Genomic DNA, 20,177 nt, shown 5'->3' on the forward strand with positions numbered 1-20,177 from the left:
AAAAACTACACAGTCCCTGAGGACAGAAGTGAACTATTTTAATTAAAATACAGAGTAATTCTAGACAATGAAAATGTAATTACTTTGTCCAGAGTACTGTTCCATCTGATATATCAGAAGAAGCAAAATCTTAATGAGTAGTCTACAGCTGCCTCTTGTGGTACCAGGCTAATATAAAATTATATACCAAGAAGGTCAAGAATATAACACATTTAAGAAATGTTTGTTTACTTCCTTCTATATTGCAATTGATTTACTGACAGATTAGATTTTTGCTTATCAGCAAGCTTCTTGTAAAGTTTCCATGATTAGCCTTTGAAGAAACAGTATGCCTATTATTGTTCACTTTCTATGACCTCTTTCTTGTGACAAATAATGTGCCTGATTAGTGACTTGGGGCATCTTTACAAGTACTCTGGGAATGTGTGATTTGGGCGGGGGGAGGAGGAAGAGTGCTTTAATTAGTGGGGAGCCACTCTAGTTAAAGCGCTCACAGCATCTCACGTTTTGAGCATCCTGCAGTTCAAGGGTGGGGGGCTTCAACTAAAGTTTGTTTGAGTTTTAGTTAAAGCACCCTCACCACCATTTTTAAGTATTGGGACACTCAATACATGAGAGACAGAGGCTGCTGGAGTGCGCTAATTAGCATGGTATGACGTGCTGTAATTACAGCATCCCTGCATATCTACAGGTACCTTTTGGTTTTCAGTTGTGTAACCTGAGTGGTACTCCAAGACGTATCCCCTCTCCAATTGAAGAGATCAGAGCGGATGCACAAGCGCTGTGGGAGGTGTAGGGACCCTCCTTCCCCTATAGAGCAGAACCAGATAACCAATGGGGACTTAACTATATACCTTTTAATGAGAGACCACCCCCAGATACTGGGGAGAATATTTGTGACACCAATATTAACAAACTGAAAACTGCTTTTTCACAAAGACACTCCAGCAGAGAAACAGACCATATCTTTGAAAGAGCCACCCAGATACTCCAGAGCAAACTATTACAATAAGAAAGGAAAAAAAAGAAAGATTGAACAACCTTGGTTGTCACCTACCATCTCACACACGAACTTAAAAGATCAAATAACTACAGCCTATATTTGAAAAGGACCAGATCCTGAGAAAAATATTCCCAGCTTCCTACTCCTGGCCTTCAACCAGCCCCCTAACCTTGCCCAGCTCATCTTCAAAAGTAAACTTACTGCAGATCAACTTCCAGCTAATGGAAGCCAGACCTGCCTCAACAGTAAATGTAAGCCCTGTCAATGCATTTTTACTGCCAAACAATATGCAATAGAAAAGACTTATTGGTACTAACAAAGACAAAGCATACACAGCCTTAGATTCAGAAGGAACAAGTCTGCTGGCCAGGCAGCTCTGCTTTCCTGGGGACTCTTGCTGAGTACTTTTTTTTTTGTGTTGAGCTTCAAAAACAGTCCAATTTGGTGCTTGCCCAACATCCAATAATTACAAATGGTTCATGTGACATGCCAATAATTGCTTTCTGTTTGGTTTTATTTAAATGTACTTGTTTCACTGGAACTCTTGAAACTGGGTGGAACCAGATTTTAGTGGCACAGAGAAAGGGGTCAAAGGGTCACCTTAGCTAAAGCTCTTTATTTTTAGGTGTCTGATTCCAGTCTGTTCATTATCTGGTAATCTTTACTTTAATCAAGATCTTGTTAATCAACTGAAATTTATATTTTTGAGATAGCAAAAGGAAAGATTTCTTATTTCCCATTATGGCTTACCCTTTGACCTTGGTTAGTTATTTACTAACTATGGCCGTTGGCCTGACAAGTCTGCTTTGCTCTTTTCATCCTTAGGCTGCCTTTGTGTCTATAATCATTTGAACATGGTCATAGTCTCATAGAAAATTAGGGTTGGAAGGAACCTCAGGAGATCATCTAGTTCAACCCCCTGCTCAAAGCAGGACCATCCCCAAGTAGATCATCCCAGCCAAGGCTTTGACTAGCTGGGTCTTAAAAACCTCCCAGGATGGAGCTTCCACCACCTCTCCAGGTAACCTGTTTCAGTGTTTTACTACCCTCCTAGTGAGAAAGATATTCTTAATATCTAACCTAAACTTCCCTTGCTGCAACTTGAAACCATTGCTCCTTGTTTTGTCATCTGTCACTGCTAAGAACATCCTATTTCCATCCTCTTTGGAACCACCCTGCAGGTAGCTAAAGGCTGCTATTAATTCCCACCTCAGTCTTCTCTTCTCCAGACTAAATAAAATCAGTTACCTCAGGCTCTCCTCATAAGTCATGTGCCCCAGCCCCCTAACCATTTTTATTGCCCTCCTCTGGACTCTCTCCAATTTCTCCACATCCTTTAGGTAGTAGGGGGCCCAAAACTTAACACAATACTCCAGATGTGGCCTCACCAGTGCTGAAGAGAGGGAAATAATCACTTTCCTGGACCTACAGGCAACAAATCTACCAATGCAGCCCAGTATGCCATTAGCCTTTTTGGCAACAAAGACACACTGCTGGATCATATTCAGCTTATTGTCCACTGTAACCCCCAGGCCCTTTTGTGTAGAGCTGCTGCCCAGCCAGTCAGCCCCCAGCTTGTACTGGTACATGGGATTGTTCCATCCTAAGTGCAGGACTTTGCACTTGTCCTTGTGGAAACTCATAAGATTTCTTTTGGCCCAGTCCTTCAATTTGTCTAGGTCTCTTTGAATCCTAACTCTACCCTCCAATATATCTACTACTCCGCCCAGCTTGGTGTCATCTGTCATGTTAGCAAAAATAAATTTATTATAGGAAAATAACTATTAATATATTTGGTCACCTTTGTTGTTAATGATTTAGCTTAGGATGCAGTTGTAATACAGAGTATTTAGGATACAGGCCCTTGGCTTGTTATTCTGTCGTATTTCTATAGCTTTGACTTAGGTTCCCTGAAAATGACCAAGCGTGACATCCATGCTTGCCATGCAATTTGGATAGCATGTTGGATTCAAGTTATAGTGCTGTTTGTTACCAATAGCAATGGTGCACAGGTCTAGGTATGGCTATACCAGGGATCTCTGTCCCATGCTGCTGTTTAGGTGTCACTACTTAGAAACTTAAGGGCTTATTCCAACAGCCCCTTACCCCACAGCTACATCTCACAGATGTTACTGATTATGTTCTGTTTCCCATCTGGTAAGTATCTCTCCCCTGGGGCATCCAAGTGCCCCAGATACCTTTTCTATTACCATCAAATCTGTCACCTGGACACCAGGTGCCTCAGGCCTCTGTCCCTTACTGCCCTTTGCTCCTTAACTATACTCAGATGCCCTGGGCATCCCAGTGCCTCAGGCCTGCCTTGGGCTCTCTGGCCCTGCTCCTTGGCCTTTGGTCCCAACCCCTGGGACCCCAACCCTGCTCCCAGACCACCACTGCCCCTTGTCTTAATCCCTAAACTAAGGCTGCCTGGGAGTGCAGAGTTTCCCTCTTAACCCCTGAAAGTGCAAAGTCTCCCTCTGCTACTTTCTCAGGACCACATCAGTAGCAAGGGTGAGACTGTCTGCCCCAGCTCTGGCCCTGGGCTTATCTCCTGGTTAAGCCCACCACTTTCTGGTAAGGTGCTCCTCTGTCTGCTGACTTAGGTCCTTCCAGACACTTTTTTCTTAGTGCAACAAGCACACCCAGTGCCTGTTACAAGGTGAAACCAAACAAAAATTATGCATCAGGATGAGCACTAAAAAAAAAAAAAATGAAGGGCAGAGAAACTAAAACCAGGTAGGAGTACATTTTTTCCAGAAAAAAATCACTTACTGTCTCACCTCACATTTCTGATGCTCAAAGGAAATCTACCCAACACCCTTACAAAACAAGCTTTGGAACAAAAATCCATTACCCCGTTGGACACTAAATACCAAGGACTTAACATAGAAAATGGCTTCTTGGCTCATTATAATCTATCTGATATTTGAGTCACCCTTCTCAGTCATCTGCAGACTCACTGATGACTTCCCTATTTCCTGGAACACTGTCATCCTCATACCAAGGGACTGCCAACAAGGATGACCTGATACTCACTAACCTCTGCACTTCATGGCTGATAACAGCCCCTCTGAACAATCTTGTTTTTCCATTATCAGGTTTTTACTGCATCTCTCCTGCATGTTGGCTACCTGATAATTTATCTTATATCCTGGTTTAGTTTAAATATGGAGTTTTATACACGTTTTTTTTCCATCTGCTACTTAGCTCTGCTGTGTGGGCTTCTCTCCTAGAGACCTGAGGAAGGTTACTGTGATCCCAAAAGATTGCCCAGGTCTATCACAACCATACAATTGGTCCAAGGAAAGAATTCTTGCCTCTCACATACTTTCTGGACCATCATGGCAGGAACCAAGACTACCCTTTTCAATAAAAGCCATTTTAAGAACAAACTTTATTCTTATATGTAACAGCTGCTGCTGGATTTGTAGCAGGACTCAGGATCCCTGCAAAGGCAGAGTGGAAAGGTTTGCAGAAAGTTGTTGCTTGCAAGAGCACATGCATGTTTTTGATTGGTTCCTGAGGCAGGAGTGGGGAAGGAACTCAGCCAGGCTCAGAGAAGGGAAGGAGCCCCAGGACCACAGAGCTTGGGGAGGAACCACTCTGCAGCTGGCCTGTGAAGTGAACCTGCCCTTAGTGCTGGGGAGAAGATAACTTGGTATCTTTTTTCCCCTCTGTGAGGCAGAGGGACCCAGGTGGAGGAAAAAAGAGTGGTAAAGTAGACTTGCCTGGAAGGGCAGGGTATTGGTCTGAGAAGGCTCTGGGGAGAGTTAACTGAGAAACAGCCTTAGGCTGGGTGGGTGATAAACTCAGGGTTGTTTCAGTTATCAGCACAAGGGGCTGTGTCTGGGAATTGGAGAAAGGTGTTTTTGGGGAAAGGGGACGGTGTGTGTTTCTTTGCAGATACCACAGGCAGCTGGAGCAGAGGAGAGCATCTTTCCCCATGCAGGCTCTAGCAGAGAGCAGGACTTTCTGAAGCAGCAGCACCAGCCATGGTTATTGTGTTGCCAGTGTGAAGGAGAGCTGATGTCTTGTTAACGCTGTGTTCTCCTGCTGAAATTCACTGGGGTCTCAAGGTTTAAGCTTGGAAGTTGTACTGAGGGTGTCTTTGATTCAATTTGTATAGAGTGATTTAGTTAATTTCAGTTAATTGATACCTGCCTTCGACAATTAGATTATTGATATCCTGTTCTGCTATTAACCTCATTCATATGTTGACTGTTTTGTAAATAATAATCTGTATAAATAGTTAAACTGTATGTACTCCAGTGTGTGGGGAAACCACAAGAAAGCACTCCATGGAGAGGTAGCCCCAGCCTTAGGGGGTAGGAGGTTGACCGAGGCTATTTGACACCCCAGGACCCTAAATCCAGACATGGCTGCAGGTAGCACTGTGGCTAGAGTTACATATACACACATACACATCATTGTTTCGACGGGAATTTCACATTCAAATGTGAAGGTAAAAATCTGTGCCAAAATTTGTTAGATGTTTTTGTCAGTAAGTTTGACACAGTTTAAATATGCCATATACTCTTTTTTGTCTAGTAAATTTTAGCTTATAATAAATGTGGGATATTCTGAATTTTTCTTGTAACATTCTAGCTGGGCAGAGAACCTAAAGAATTTAAATGTAGAAGACTGGTGATAGGCAGGGGATTATCTCCTTTCAGTATACTAGCTATAAATGTAAATGCCAGTTACTGAAAATCACTATCAGCTGAGAGATGTATGTGAGGTAGGTTTGTAACTTATTACAGTTACTAATCATCAGCATTGCGATGTGTAGGGGGTGCACGCAGGTGCACATGCACCCCCTGAAATCAGGCGTGCATCCCCTGGCCAGCCATGAAATGGAAAATGCGCTTCCAGTTTCGCCGCTGGCTTGACAGTTGGCCACTGGGGGACTCCCCCCCGCCACCCCCTCCGTGATCTGGTGCCCCCCCAGACTCAGGAGGCACCAATCGCCCATGATCATCAGGTTTCCATATCACACAAACGATAATCACAGGAGAACCATTATAATAAGATTACCCAAAAACCTTAAAAAGGAAGAAGCAACTGCTTAAAACTAATGATTTAGTTTAATATTTTAGATGACTCAACCTACACAGCGCACAATCAAATAATTCTTTATGATTATCAAGGGGAGTGAAGCTATTAAAAATTATTTGTAATCTGAATAGATCAGCCTTGAGGGCATATTAACATCAACCATCACATGATATTAACAAATAAATTGCTCTATCAAAAGTGTTTAAAGTCTAATTATCAAATAGTCATTATATGTGTCCAGTTACTCACATCAGGCAACTCTGTACCCATGGGATATTAATTATTGTGTCATGCAATTCATACTGTGAAAACGACACTGGCTTTTTCTCTCTGATGAGTTCAGATTTTACCCACATCTAAAACAGCAAGTACAACATTCAGATCATTCCTCTTTATTATGAAAGTGCTATTATTGAGAATTGTATTACAGTAGGGCCCAAACAAATCGGAACTCTGTTGTGCTAGGGACTGTGCAGCCAGATAATAAAAGCAAAATCCTAAAAAAGGTTTTACAATCTTAATGTAATAGAATAGAATATGATACCTACACTAGCTGTGCACACCATTAGTAAAGATTACAAAGTTGGTTAATTTATTTAATGCTCCTAAATATGCATCTCAGAAACAGGAGTTCCCCTTCAAACTGCCATTTCTGTCCTTATTTCTGTCCTTCCTCTTAAACATTCTTGTTCTGATCACCTCTCTCCCCTTATTTGTTCCCCCTCTCCCCCCCAAACTCCTTTATATAACTATTCTCTATTGCGCTGCTCCTTTTGTTCATTCTGATAGTCAGCAAGCACAATTTAAATATTCTCTCAGCTGTCTTTGTACTGATTTTAATCATTAGATCCTTGAGAGAGGGGAGCAGAGAATTACGTGGATACTAGTCAGTTATTCTTATTTAATTATATTGATCATTTTTATTGTTCTGATTTACTGTTATGTTTGGAACTGTGGATGCTGTGCCTGATACAGATTTAAAGGCAAACAACATCCCAGAGCACTTGCACCCCAAGAGATGAATAAGAGATAAGAGAGTAAATAATAGGAATCCAAGGGGAGGGAGCTGGTTTAGATAATTATTTATTTTAAATTGTTTAAATTGTTTGCAGTGATTGCAGAATAAATATATAGGTCTTAAGGAAGGATTTCAATTGTGTAATTTTGAATGTAATTTTCCATCTCATATGCAAGTTTTCAGGAAAATGAAGTAAAATGAACACATACAGGTCAGATATATAATCCATCCTCTTTTTTAATAGAAAAACACCCATAACTCCACTGCCTGTAGTAGGCTTTGAGCTTTGCTGTATCTATGTACCACAGCCATTGCAGATGAAAGAATAGCAGATACACTGGAGGGTAGGACTAGGATTCAGAGTGACTTAGATAAATCAGAAGATTGGGCCTGTAACAGAGTACAGGGTGTGCTCTGGTACTCATAGGAGTGTGGGCAGCAGCCAAACAGCTGATATATGGCTGCAGCCCCAATCAGGCCTAATTTCCTGATAGGGAGCATGGCCCTGAGCAGCCAGGCAGCAGTCTGCTGCCAGTGGCTGGGAGAACACCACCTGCCTGAAACTGCTGCTCATGGAATACCCTTGGAGGTCTGTGGGGGACTATGGGGATGGTAGGAGGTTCCCTTTCCTGGGGCATGACATAAAACTACACTCTGCTGGGGTAGGATGGTCTGGTAGGGCTGCCCATGGTGGGGTATTCCCTGGAAATGCCAGGCCAGTCACCTCCCCAGTAAAAGGCAAGTATGGGGCACCTTATAATCCCAGGCCCCACAACCCTGGTGGGTAATAAGATGAAAGCAGGGGCCCAGGCTCATTTTGAGCTCTGAGGCAGGGCCCAGATTCGAGGCGGGACCTGTGGCAGCACCCAGACTCATGGCGAGATCTGAGGCTGCACTAAAGGAGCCAAGTGTGTGGCTCCAGGGAGGTGTAGCCCTGAGCCTATGGGGAGCTATGTGACAAGCACCTGGGACAAAGAGATAAAGGGATTATAGCCCAGTGTAGGGCAGGGGATAAGGCCCAGTGTAAGGCAGGGGATGGGGCTTGGAGCCCGGTGTTGAGAAGGGACTTGGAGACCAGTGTTGAGAAGAGACTTGGCCAGTGTTAGACCATGGGGACTATGAGCTCAAGTCCCAGTGACTCTGGAGTTCAGTTTCCAGTGTGAAGCACTGGAGGATCATGGATGCCATCTGCAAGGCATAGGACACTGTATAGGGAAGGTCAGAGCTGGGTACATAGGCTCTAGGCATTGGGACAAGTAAATGGGCAGCCTCCTGCCTGATTGACATCTCATAATCATTATCTTGCCCCGTGGCAGGTGAGGAAGGTGGGCATTTAACCCAGAGACGAGTGGGCAGGCCAATGATTGGACCAGCCCCAGGACACCCACTTGTTACAGGGCCAAAACAAATCTCATGAGCATGAACACCATGTAACCCTGGAGGCTGAGGAGGAACAGTGAGCTCCTGCAGGCAGCCACAGCACTGTTGGCGGTGGTGGGGCGTGGGAGTGGGGAGCACTGACCGGTGGTTGGCAACCACCCACAGACACCAGTGGCAGTGTCAGCAGTGGCCAGCGGTGATCACAGACCACCTGCAGATGCTGCCAGCAGTGTCAGCAGGGGGGTGGCAAGCAGCGACCACTGGTGGCACCTTTCCACATGGGGTGCACCGCCATGATCGTTGGGTGCGCATGCACCCCCTACGCATCGCCAATGCTCATGAGGTTCAACAAGGACAAGTGCAAAGTCCTGCACTTAGACCGGAACAATCCATGCACCAGTACAGGCTGGGTGCTGACTGGCTGGGCAGCAGCTCTGCAAACAAGGATCTGGGGGGTTACAATTGGACAATAAACAATATGAACCAAAAGTGTTCCCTTTTTGCCAAGAAGGCTAACAGCATACTGGGCTGCCAGTGTGGGTAGGTGTGTTGCCAGCAGGTCAAGGGAAGTGATTCTTCCCCTCTATCCAGCACTGGTAAGGCCACAACTGGAGTACTGTGTTCAGTTTTGGGGCCCCCACTACAGAAAGGATGTGGATAAATTGGAGAGGGTCCACCAGAGGCCAACAAAAATGGTGAGGGGGCTCGGAGACTTAACTTATGAGGAACAACTGAAGGAACTGGGCTTATTTAGTCTAGAGAAGACTGAGAGGGGATTTAATACCAGCCTTCAACTACCTGCAGGGTGGTTCCAAAGAGGATGGAGCTGGACTGTTCTCAGTGGTGGCAGATGACAGAACAAGGAGCAATGGTCTTAAGTTGGAGCAAGGAAAGTTTTGGTTAGATATTAGGAATACTTTTTTCACTAGGAGGGTAGTAAAACACTGGAACGGGTTACCCAGAGAGGAAGTTCCATCCTTGGAGGTTTTCAAAACCCAGTTAGACAAAGCTTTGTCTTGGATGATCTAGTTGGGGATGGTCCTGCTTTGAGCAGGGGGTTGGACTAGATGACTTCCTGCAGTCCCTTCCAACCCTAACTCTGTATGATTTGATGCCCCACAGTTACTTAAGCAGCATATTACATAACTAGTTCAAGGTGACCAAGTTATTACTAAAATGGTGAATCTATTTCTCAGCATTGCAGGAACAGCCTTATAAAAGCAAACAAAAATATTTTTTTTCTTTTACTGTGAATTAAATGATAAAAGAGAGAGCCTTTAGTGTGGAAACTCTTGCCTTTCCAAAAGTATATGGATAAGCAAATAAAATTAAAGTAATTGGCAATCAAAAACAACAAGCTTAAACACCCAGCCGCTGCTGGAAAATATACCTATACAGTTCATGCAAATTCACAATATACAGCATGGAGAGATGTCTCTCATGCTTTTCTCTTCTCTACTACAGTGCTGCAGTAATTCAAACCAGTAATCTGGACTGGACACAATCATTTCAAAGGGTCAGGACAAACTGTAAGACACCATCTTCTCAGCTCCCCATAGACAGGTGGTCATTTCTAAATGATTTTGTAGCTTATATACATGGTATAAGAGACAAAAAAGGTGGTAGAGAGAGAAATATGACCATTATTAGACCATGATACTAAAACCTCTCTCATCTGGTAAAAAAGAAATTACTATCATTCTCATCCTTTGTAAGTGAGAATCCTCTATTTAATTTTCTTGAAGTAACCCTCACAACCAAATCAGCATCTATTCCTTACTTTGTGCATTTACATACATTTATAAAAAAATAAATTAAAAACCCTCAAACATAATTTTGCACTTGTATTGCAGGTAGAACAAAATATTACTTTATAGATTTCACAGATATTAGGGCTGGAAGGGACCTCGGAAGATCATCGAGTCCAGCCCCCTGCCCAAAGGGCAGGAAGTCAGCTGGGGTCATAGGATCCCAGCAAGATAAGCATCCAGTTTCGTCTTGAAGGTGTTCAATGAAGGCGCTTGAACCACCTCCGGTGGCAGGCTGTTCCAGGCCTTGGGGGCTCGGACAGTAAAGAAATTCTTCCTTATGTCCAGCCTGAAACGATCTTGTAGTAGTTTGTGACCATTCGACCCCGTCATCCCTCGGGGCGCTCTGGTGAACAAACGTTCCCCCAGATACTGGTGGTCACCCCTGGTAAACTTGTAGGTAGCCATCAGATCACCCCTGAGCCTGCGCTTTTCCAGGCTAAAGAGCCCCAGGGCTCTCAGCCTGTCATCGTAAGGTCTGCTTCCCTGACCTCTGATCATGCACGTGGCTCTTCTCTGGACTCTCTCAAGCTTCTCCACATCCTTTTTGAATTGTGGAGCCCAAAACTGGACGCAGTACTCCAGCTGCGGCCTCACTAAGGCTAAGTACAAAGGGAGAATGACGTCCCGGGATTTGCTTGAGAAGCATCTATGGATGCAAGCCAGTGTTTTGGTCGCTTTACTAGCTGCAGCATCGCATTGCAGGCTCATGTTCATCTTGTGGTCAATGATGACCCCCAAGTCTCTTTCTTCCATAGTGCTAGCCAACATAGCACTGCACTGCCAGCATAGCACTGCCGACTACTAGAGAGAGGCAACCAAGCCAGAAGAAAGTCCATAAACAGAATCATCATTCTTGTATCTTTTTCCCAATCCTACTGTCATCAAGGGGCATTTTGTTTGTATATGGGGCTTTTTTTTTCTTTTGTGTAACAAAAACCTCTCTTTGATAGGCTTCAGTCTTTCCTTCTATGACCAAGATGGGTAAGAAACAGGGTTTCTAACTGTCTAAAAATTTATGGGAAATCTATAAAGCATTAGACTAAAAATGCCTGTCGGTGAAGTCCATAAAAAATGAAGCCTTCCTTTAAAAAACTAAGACGCCATGAGCTTGATTGCAAATACATCCTTGGAATGAGACTGGGTAGACGTGCTGGTGGACAGAAATAGCAGAGCAGCATCACTTTGTGTCTGAATGAGACCACAGCACGAAGCTCTCTGTCAAGACTGTGGCCCATGAGAACCTCTGCCACCTTCTTCCTACCTCCTCTTCCCAGCCACATGCTGCCCCTGCATCCCATCAGAAAAGCTGCTCACCTCAAAGGTAGTCAGGGCAGCACAGCCCCAGGCAGTCTGAGGCACCACTTAGCATACGGAAGGGCATTTACATTTACATTAGGTTTGCAGATTGTCAGTAAAAAAAAATTATTGAGTTAGCAACCCTGGTAAAAGAATATTGCTTGGGCCACAGATGATTTCTTGTTATTTCACTGTTTCATCATTGCTCATTCTGATAAGAAACAATAGAAGTTTAACAGTGGTGACAGGCCAAATTACAGGAATCAATTAATGGCTTCTGATCCCTGCGTGTCATGTTTAGTTCAATGTAAAAACAGCAGCAAAGGCAGAAGGAGCTATTCCCAAACTGCCCTTTATATAGTGATCTACATGACAGAAAGCAATGACAGATTGGGTGGTCAGGGAACCAAGCTACTGTAGGTAATGTGCTATTTTTAAAACCATTTCTGCCACTGTAGTGAAAAAAATAAAGATGTTCTCAGTCTGATTTTTCACATTAAAAAAAGCATTCTTGAAATGAGACTGGAATTACAACAGTTAAGGACTTTGTAAGATGACCTAACTGGAATGTGCTTTGTAGTAGTAGTAACAACAATCACCACCCAACACAAACCACAAAAAAATTAAAAGGGAGAAGCCAGGGATTAAAGAGCTTTAATCTTTTGTTTTAATACCATTAATGTGAGAGAAATTGTTATTTGTGATGATAATCTGAAGAAAAGTTTCTGTAGTGTAAACCGGCTAGGTACTGTAACAAAGAAATTAATAGAAAATTTAAGAAAATTTGCTTACCCTTTTCCTGCCTTTTTTTAGTCACTTTGAAATCTCTTTAATATTGTACGGAAAAGGCAGATGGTAGAAGACAGACAACAATAATGATAGTTTTATTGGTTTTGACTTTCAGAGAAATCTCAAATGGGAATTAAGAGTTATTACTACTACTTCAGCAAGATCTTTGTACTCCACCAGTTTCAGAAGTTGTCAAAATTGTAATAGATCTGGAATGTCAGCTTCTAATGCATTTTTCTGTTAACTGGGTTTTATCTAATGGAACTTTTAAAACCATATGTAATTCTTTAACTATATTTACATTTAACTGAGCTTTGCTCTTAAGGTGGGTTGATTCAATTCTCCTGGTAAGGAAACTACCATATATCAAAATGTTTTTTCTGGCTTTGGCTAAAAATGAATTTCTAAACTCAGACTTGAACTTAAAATTTATTCAGATCTTTCTCTTACATTTCAGACTTTCTATTTCTAAATCCCTTTTTCACTGAGGAAGAAATTAAATTGATTTGAATATATACAGGAATTGTTTATTCCTCCTGGAATAAAGTACACTTGAAAGTACACATCCAAACATCTGTAGAGACAACTTTTCTAATGCAACATACTTTACAACATGCTTATGACTATTACAGACACACAGGGAAGATCTGGCAGTAAAAATCATATTATTAGTATTATATTAAGATTCTCCTGGACCTGTAATCCTATATTACTCATACTTTGGAAAAACATGTAACAGAACACTCACAGAATAAAGGTTATGCAGTGGAGATTAAATCCCAGAGGATGCTCTTATGTTTACTTCTAGAGGATACAGTAAAGAGAAAGTAAATCAGCATTCTCAGACTTCAAGAAGCCAGGTAATAGCAAGGTAACATAGTTAAATGTTTGGGTTTTTTTGTATTATCCTCCACTTAAGATGACCCCAGACAGAAAAAGGCACTGTATATTTTCTATCAAATATTCTTTCCTTCTGACCTTTCTCAAAAGTTGAATTTGTGTAGCAAGTACCCAAAATACTTCTATCTTGTTCAAATGTAGATACAATCAATAACATAGCTTTCTATCATTTAAATTTCAGTACCCATGTACATGAATGAACAAGGACATTTCTTTGAATTTCTCATCAGTTCACTGGATAAAAACAGCTGAAAAAACCCCAGAAAATTCTGCAGAAAATCAAATTAAATTTAGCAATAGACACTTTGTAAACTATAATCTCAGAAGAGTTGAGGTATCCAATGCTGTTTTAAGGCAAGGGACCATGGGGCCTGGGCCTAGGCCCCCAGTTTTAATTAGATTCAAGAACCATATGACAAGTGACATGTGACATGAAAACAAGGCATATGATATGCACCTCTGCACAGAGTGCACTCTTGCCAAGGTCAAAAACAGAGAAGGAAGCAAAGCACCAGCATACAATTGTAGGAAAATTCAAACAGTCAATTATGCAAAATGTCAAATGCACCTGTGCAAATGCTCAGGCACAATCACCATGATAATTATCACATGATTAACTGCATAGGGGCCCTCACCCAATACTGTACTCAAGAGCTTCCAAAAACCTTAAGATGTCATTGACACTCTGTCTACATGTGCATTGGTATTAGGATTCAGTAAACTAATTTACACTGCAGTAAAATAGTAGTCAGGGACAGTACAGTGGGGTCATTTATTTCTGTTAAACACACACGTAGATGCTGACCATGGGTGTAAATTGTGCCTGGTCAGCCCAGCCAGCTGGAGACCAGACTCCTGCTTGCTACATAGCCACACGGCTCCACACTTTCAACACCCTCATGCCCCAGCCGACTCGTATGCCACCCAATACCACCACCCAGAGCCTGGGGCTGACCTTCCATGCCCCCTGCCAGCCTAGGCCTGCTCCACCCAAGCTCAAATTGCTGCTGTCCCAGGAGTATGTGTAGACGTGTGATTGACTCCAGCTCAAACTGCTCTGGAGTTTATTGCTTCACATTAATTGCATATGTATATTCCCCACTCTGTGCAACATTGGAAGACTATTATGAAAACAGATTACATTTTAAAAAACATTACTCGTTCTCAACAATTCAGAACCTATATGCTCATGTCAGGGATTAAAATTGTCTCCTGCACTACTTACTACCACTAATAATACAGACCCAAGATAGCTAAAAGATTCAATTATATCAGGAAACAACATTAGCAGGTTCTTAGGCATGATGTAAATGGATCGTAGAGAACAAGATTAAACTCCACAGAAATCTTTAGTGAACAAGGTTAAACTCTGAATAGCTTTGATTTCCCAAAAGTCCTCCAATTCACATCTGTCAGTAGTTTATTGTTAATACATATAGCTGATGCATTTTATAAGACATCTTTTTAGAAATACTCATTTTAAAACCATATTTTATACAACAAATACTATAACTGAAAATAGTAGATGAAAGTTTATAATTTTCCTGCTATTTATTGCTGTTTCAAAGGGCTTTATTTTTAAGGTTTTCTGGACTACTTAGATGTCTTCCTTGCCCAAGAAGCTCATCTGTCTTTCCAGGAGTAGTTGGTGGTCCACTGGCCAATTTCAAATCATTTTATTATATAACCACTAATTTAAAACACTGAATTATTCCCAATTTAGGTTTGACACCAGAAGGGTAGCAGAACATTGTGAAAGTCACACACTGCTGCTGAAGTGGCCCTCCAGCATTTTAGGCTGAAGGGCTTGTTCAAGACAGTCATTTTTTCCATTCTCATCCTTCACTTCATCACTGTCTCTCTTCATCCCCATTTCCAGAAGTAGCTTATCCCAACCCATTTAGGCAAATAGACTTAGGGTTTTTTGCCTGACAGAGTAAGTTCCCTTTGGGATTTGATGCATGGCTGTAAAATTCTCATAAAGTAACAAGTCAATTTAAATGTGCCTTTAGAACATCAGGTGCCTCAGCCATACTATGATCTTCTATACCAGGGGTTTTCAACCTTTTTTAGTAAGTGTACCCCTGGCGGCCAGATGCGGAGTGGAGGGGGGCTTACATGCAGTGGCAGTGGCACTGGTGGTGTGGTATGGTGTGGTGGATGGCAGCCACCGCATGCGAGCTCCCCCCCACCGTGTCTGGCTGGCTGGACAGCGCCTGTGTGGCCCACAGAGGGGAGCCACTGCCCTCATCCCCTCCCCCAACCCTGCTCCTGGTGGTGCAGGTGGTGGCCCAGGGTGATGGGTGATGGCACTCTTGTCCCCGGCCACCTGTGTGTACCCCCTAGGGCCTTCCCAAGTACCACCGGGATACATGTACGCCTGGTTGACAACCCCTCTTCTATACTAACTATCAATATAATTGTTTATTACTTCACATCAACAGTCCTATTAATTTTGCAGTCACTTCTCAGACCAAAACTACAGGTAAAGGTTTTTCCCAACTCATTGTCACTAAACCCACCCCATCACTGGTGGAGGGTGCAATATAAGCATGCTGCTTTCTGTTTTAATGAAAATGAAAGAAGACTCATGTAGTATAGTTAGGATTTAATTTATCTTCTTTTTCTGAATATCAAACACCAGCATATTAAGATATTAGAGGTGATTTCTTTAATGCAGTAAATGACCCACACAGGATTAGGCAGCCATAACAAGAAAAGAAGGCAGATATAAAATGTAATCTACCCAAGAAAAATGTTGCCTGATCATCTGCTAAGTTCCATTATGTACATGTCATAAGTTATTTATCTAAGAGCCACTTCCTAGTCTGATCCTCAATTCAGCAAATTAAAGTGTGTGACAGACACTCTAAAATTATTATATTTACATCTTTCTTTTGAGGTCAATGCATTTCCTTTGGTTTGCATTAGCTGAAGATTGGACAGTAATCAGGACTCTCCTGCAAGTGTAGAAACTTGATCTTTTGCTCCTGGAGTGATATAATACATGGAGAAACAAAACCTGCCAGTTCCTGTTTTTTCATCCTCTGAACTCTATAAGCCACTGAGGTGAATATTTTTCAGTTTTCTTTCTAAATGATGCCAAAAACACAATACAGTGCCAGATCCTCCATGAGCATACAGTAATGTTGCTGCATGGTAATGGTTAGAGTTGTACCAAACTATACCAAGTGGGTATGAAGCCAATAAATATTAGCAGTCATCTTCAAATGCTAGGCAGGAATGACTGAATAAAACTCTTCCTTTTTTCCAGGTACTTTGAGTGGCAAATGCATTATGCTAATTCCTACCTATTACTTTCATTTCTTACATAATGAAATACTATTTTAATTACTCTAGTCTTCTTGGAAGAGATTTCCTAGAAAATGATTTCACTGTGCTTATATAGCTGTACATAATAAGAGATATATCATGCTGGCATATGTAGGGAATAATAATTAAATGGGTACTGTAAGCTTTTATCACATGTGGTCTTTTTATGACTTTTGTATTGGTTGGTATTTAAACTAGCTTCACACTCACTTCATCAAATTGACAATTGGAAATTGAATTGTATTTTCTATTTGGTTTCTCACCAGCTGTCCTATAATGTACTGTCAGCCACACTAAGTTTTAAATTGCTTCTTTTTTTTCCCCTATAGAAGATCACATAGTGATAAAAGTAAATAGCAGGAAAAATCTGATAAATCAAATGGCACAACAAAGAAAAGTGAAAAATGCCCTAAATGGAAGATCAGTAGTAAGAAAGATAAAAATAACATTTTTTTACTTTTGCTTCTTTCAGTAATGTGCGAAGAATGCAAGCGCGTAGTCTTATCTCCCTATCTTGCAGGAGAACAAGATGTTTTATAACTAAATTAATTTCTGAGTTAAATAGAGCATAACTTAATTACTGAATCCATGGGTCTGCTGCTGTCTTTGCAGGGCTCTGATCCTGCAGTAAATTCCATTGTGGCATATGGATCCCACTTGCATCTCCTGGCACTAGAGATACCTAACTTTGTAAGGAAGCAAATCAGCAAATATCATGGAAGTAGGAGACTGAAGGAATACTCTTTTATGTAATTGCCAATTAAAAGAACCTCTGTTCCTGGAAGTCCAAAATGAGATGTTTGCACCTGCTTTCCAGCTCAACTCCAGTTAAAGCAAATGGATATGGCAGCCCATCTGAAAATACCAGGTACAGACTCAGAGGGGCGGAAGGACAACCAAAATTAGCAGCCACCTCTGAAAACTGCAGCCTAATTTTATCTCTCTAGATTTAAGAAGAAAATTGACTCCATGTTGCCAACCCTTGCAAAAACAGATATTAGCCCTTGCTACAGAAATTCTCAAGAAGGTAGCAGATGCAACTTTCAAGTGACTTTCAGACTGCCTAAGGGAAAATTTCATCTGGCCAGCTGCCAGACCTGTATTTATTAGTATAGAATTACAATAGCAAGTTGTTTGTTACCCTTTTCCTGACTGGTACTAGCAAGTAGAAAAGATGCCTCACAGGGTTCCTTGTCCTGGTAGTAATCCTAGTCTAGCATACCACATAATTTGATATTCATGTGCTGACAAATCAGAAGTTGCTGCAGTTAGGATTGGAGTTGTTGTAGTCATGGTAGTCCAGGTAATGTGCAAAAACTCTTGTTTTGGATTTGGCAGCTTTTGCTAAGCTACTTGCAAAACCTTTTGTGACCACGCCTGCCTGATTTACATCTTCACTGACTGCCTGTTTTGTATGCATACCAGCCCAGGCTCTGGCTGCTTTACTATTCAGTCCATCCAGGAAGAGCACACACCAACTGCAGAGACCTCCTCAGCCTGACGAAGGGTTTTTGAACCCAAAAGCTTGCTAAAAAATTTTTTCCAACTATTTAAGTTAGTCTAATAAAATATATCATATTCACCCATTGAATCTTGTCTGCCTGAAACAGGCATTTCTTAAACTAGTGCTATATTTTGTCTCCTCACTTCCAAGAGTATCAACTTTGCCCATAAAAAAAATCAAGTAAATAAAGAAACTTTATTTCCCCAAAGTAAATCACTTTGGAGAGAATATTATGCTAAGTCAGGGCTATCCAGCTGGTGGCCCATAGCCTGCAGCTCCCAATCTCTCACCTGGCCTCCACTCTCCCTTTCCCTCTGAGTGCTGGTGGAGCTGGGGCCTCTAGACTCCCACTCCTCCTCTGACTTTTGCTTCTTGCCCCTGCCCCAGAGTGCAGGGAGGTACAGCCTGCAGTGGTGGGACAGCCTGTCTCAGTGCAGTGGAGGCATCAGCAGCTGGGGAGCTGAGTGGAGGCACTGCCTCCATGTGTGATATGGCTTCAGGGTGGAGGCTGCCCGCATATGCAGTGCAGCACTTGAATAGGCAGCCCACATGTGCTATGCAACAGTGAAGAGGAGACTGCCAACACACACAGTGCAGTGGGGAGGGGGTGGCCTGAAAGTCCACAGCTTGCACTTAATGCAGCCCTTAGGGCATGCAGCCCCAACTGGTACAGCCCTTGAATGCTTTAAAGTTGGACAGCCCTGGGCTGAGTAAATTATGGTAGAATGAAAATTAAATGTAGTTACTTAAATGCCAGTATTAGACACACTTAGATGAATGCTGCTGCTTGCAATACTCTTGAGGTTCACATGCTGTTGATATAGAAAAGACAAATTAGCCATAAACTGATTTCTTTATGTTGCATATAATGTCTACTTGGGAAAGACTCAGGTGAGAAAAATTAAACTTCAAAAATCCTCCATATGATCAAAATTGTGTTTAATGATGAGAGACTGGAATCTCTTTTCTGAAAGTCTATTATTAGCTCTGTACAGTTATGTATCTGCATTTCAAAGAAAGCTTCAGGAAAGAGTCTTAGAAAGTTTATCTTCAAAACTTCCCTTCTATCAATGTGTCCTTTACTAGTGATTGTGAAGTGTTAAGGTAGCTATGGTTAGCACTTTATCACAAAATATAGAACTCAGCTCTATTTAACATAGGAAAGATAAAAGATTAAATCTGCCATACGGTAAATTGGTGAGGAATTATTGCATACATTGTATGACATGCTTGCTCAATAATTTCCATGTGTATGCATACCTAATAACTGAATTATGCATAGTGAAGTCAAAGTAATTCAAGGTTGAACAGATGCACAGCAGCAGTTATTAATTTTGTGGCAATTTAATCTGAACATTTTAAATAGAATTAGACTTTCAGATATTCATTGTTGGTTGGATTTTTTCTAATTTTTCCCATGAATAGAAATACATATAGGCATGCATATATAAATACTATATACTTAAGAATGACATACATATAATGTTATATTAATAGTTTTGTGACAGCCTTTGAAGTTTTGAAATATGTTTTTATACATTATTGGAGCTGATGCTTCAAATAATCACTCCCACAAGTATCAGCAATATGGGTTATACATGCCTTTGGATTCTTTAATTTAAATTTGGTGAAAAATTATATTCTTTGGTTTCCTATTTTAACTTTATTCTATTTGTCTCTGAAGGATTATTTTTTTCCAAAAAAGTACCAGTTGTATCACAAGTTCAGTTCCATGAATGTATAGTATTAGATGGCATTAAATACTGTATTGACCCAAATCCAAAACAGTTTTAAATTTAAGACAACCCCTCAATAATTAGATTCTTTACAAGCAAAATGTTTAAATTTGTTATAATTTTCTATTAATTTAATTATTAGAGGTTGGAAGTTGGAGAATTATTGTAGGTTCATCTTAAATTCACACCTCCTTCCCCCACTACTGAAATGAGGAGAGCAGTGGCAAAAAGTCAAGCAGTGGCAGGGAGCAGGTAGCCAGGGGGCCCTTGCCCCACCTGCATCTTGACCCTGGCACCTGCCCCATCACCATTTGCTTCCACTGCAGGCAGGTGCACTCCCCCATGCCTGCAT

At 41.6% G+C, this 20,177-nt stretch overlaps 1 long non-coding RNA gene across 1 annotated transcript; it reads left to right on the plus strand.

The window, feature by feature from the left end:
- Nucleotides 1-4,584: 4,584 nt before the first annotated feature.
- On the plus strand, nucleotides 4,585-19,839 carry LOC109285945 (uncharacterized). Its single transcript, XR_002093848.2, has 3 exons — nucleotides 4,585-4,716; nucleotides 16,155-16,321; nucleotides 17,198-19,839. It is a non-coding gene; the product is annotated as an uncharacterized LOC109285945 (long non-coding RNA).
- The last annotated feature ends 338 nt before the right edge of the window (nucleotides 19,840-20,177 follow it).

This window comes from Alligator mississippiensis, chromosome 3, assembly GCF_030867095.1.
Source record: "Alligator mississippiensis isolate rAllMis1 chromosome 3, rAllMis1, whole genome shotgun sequence".
In the NCBI taxonomy this organism is placed as follows: domain Eukaryota; kingdom Metazoa; phylum Chordata; order Crocodylia; family Alligatoridae; genus Alligator; species Alligator mississippiensis.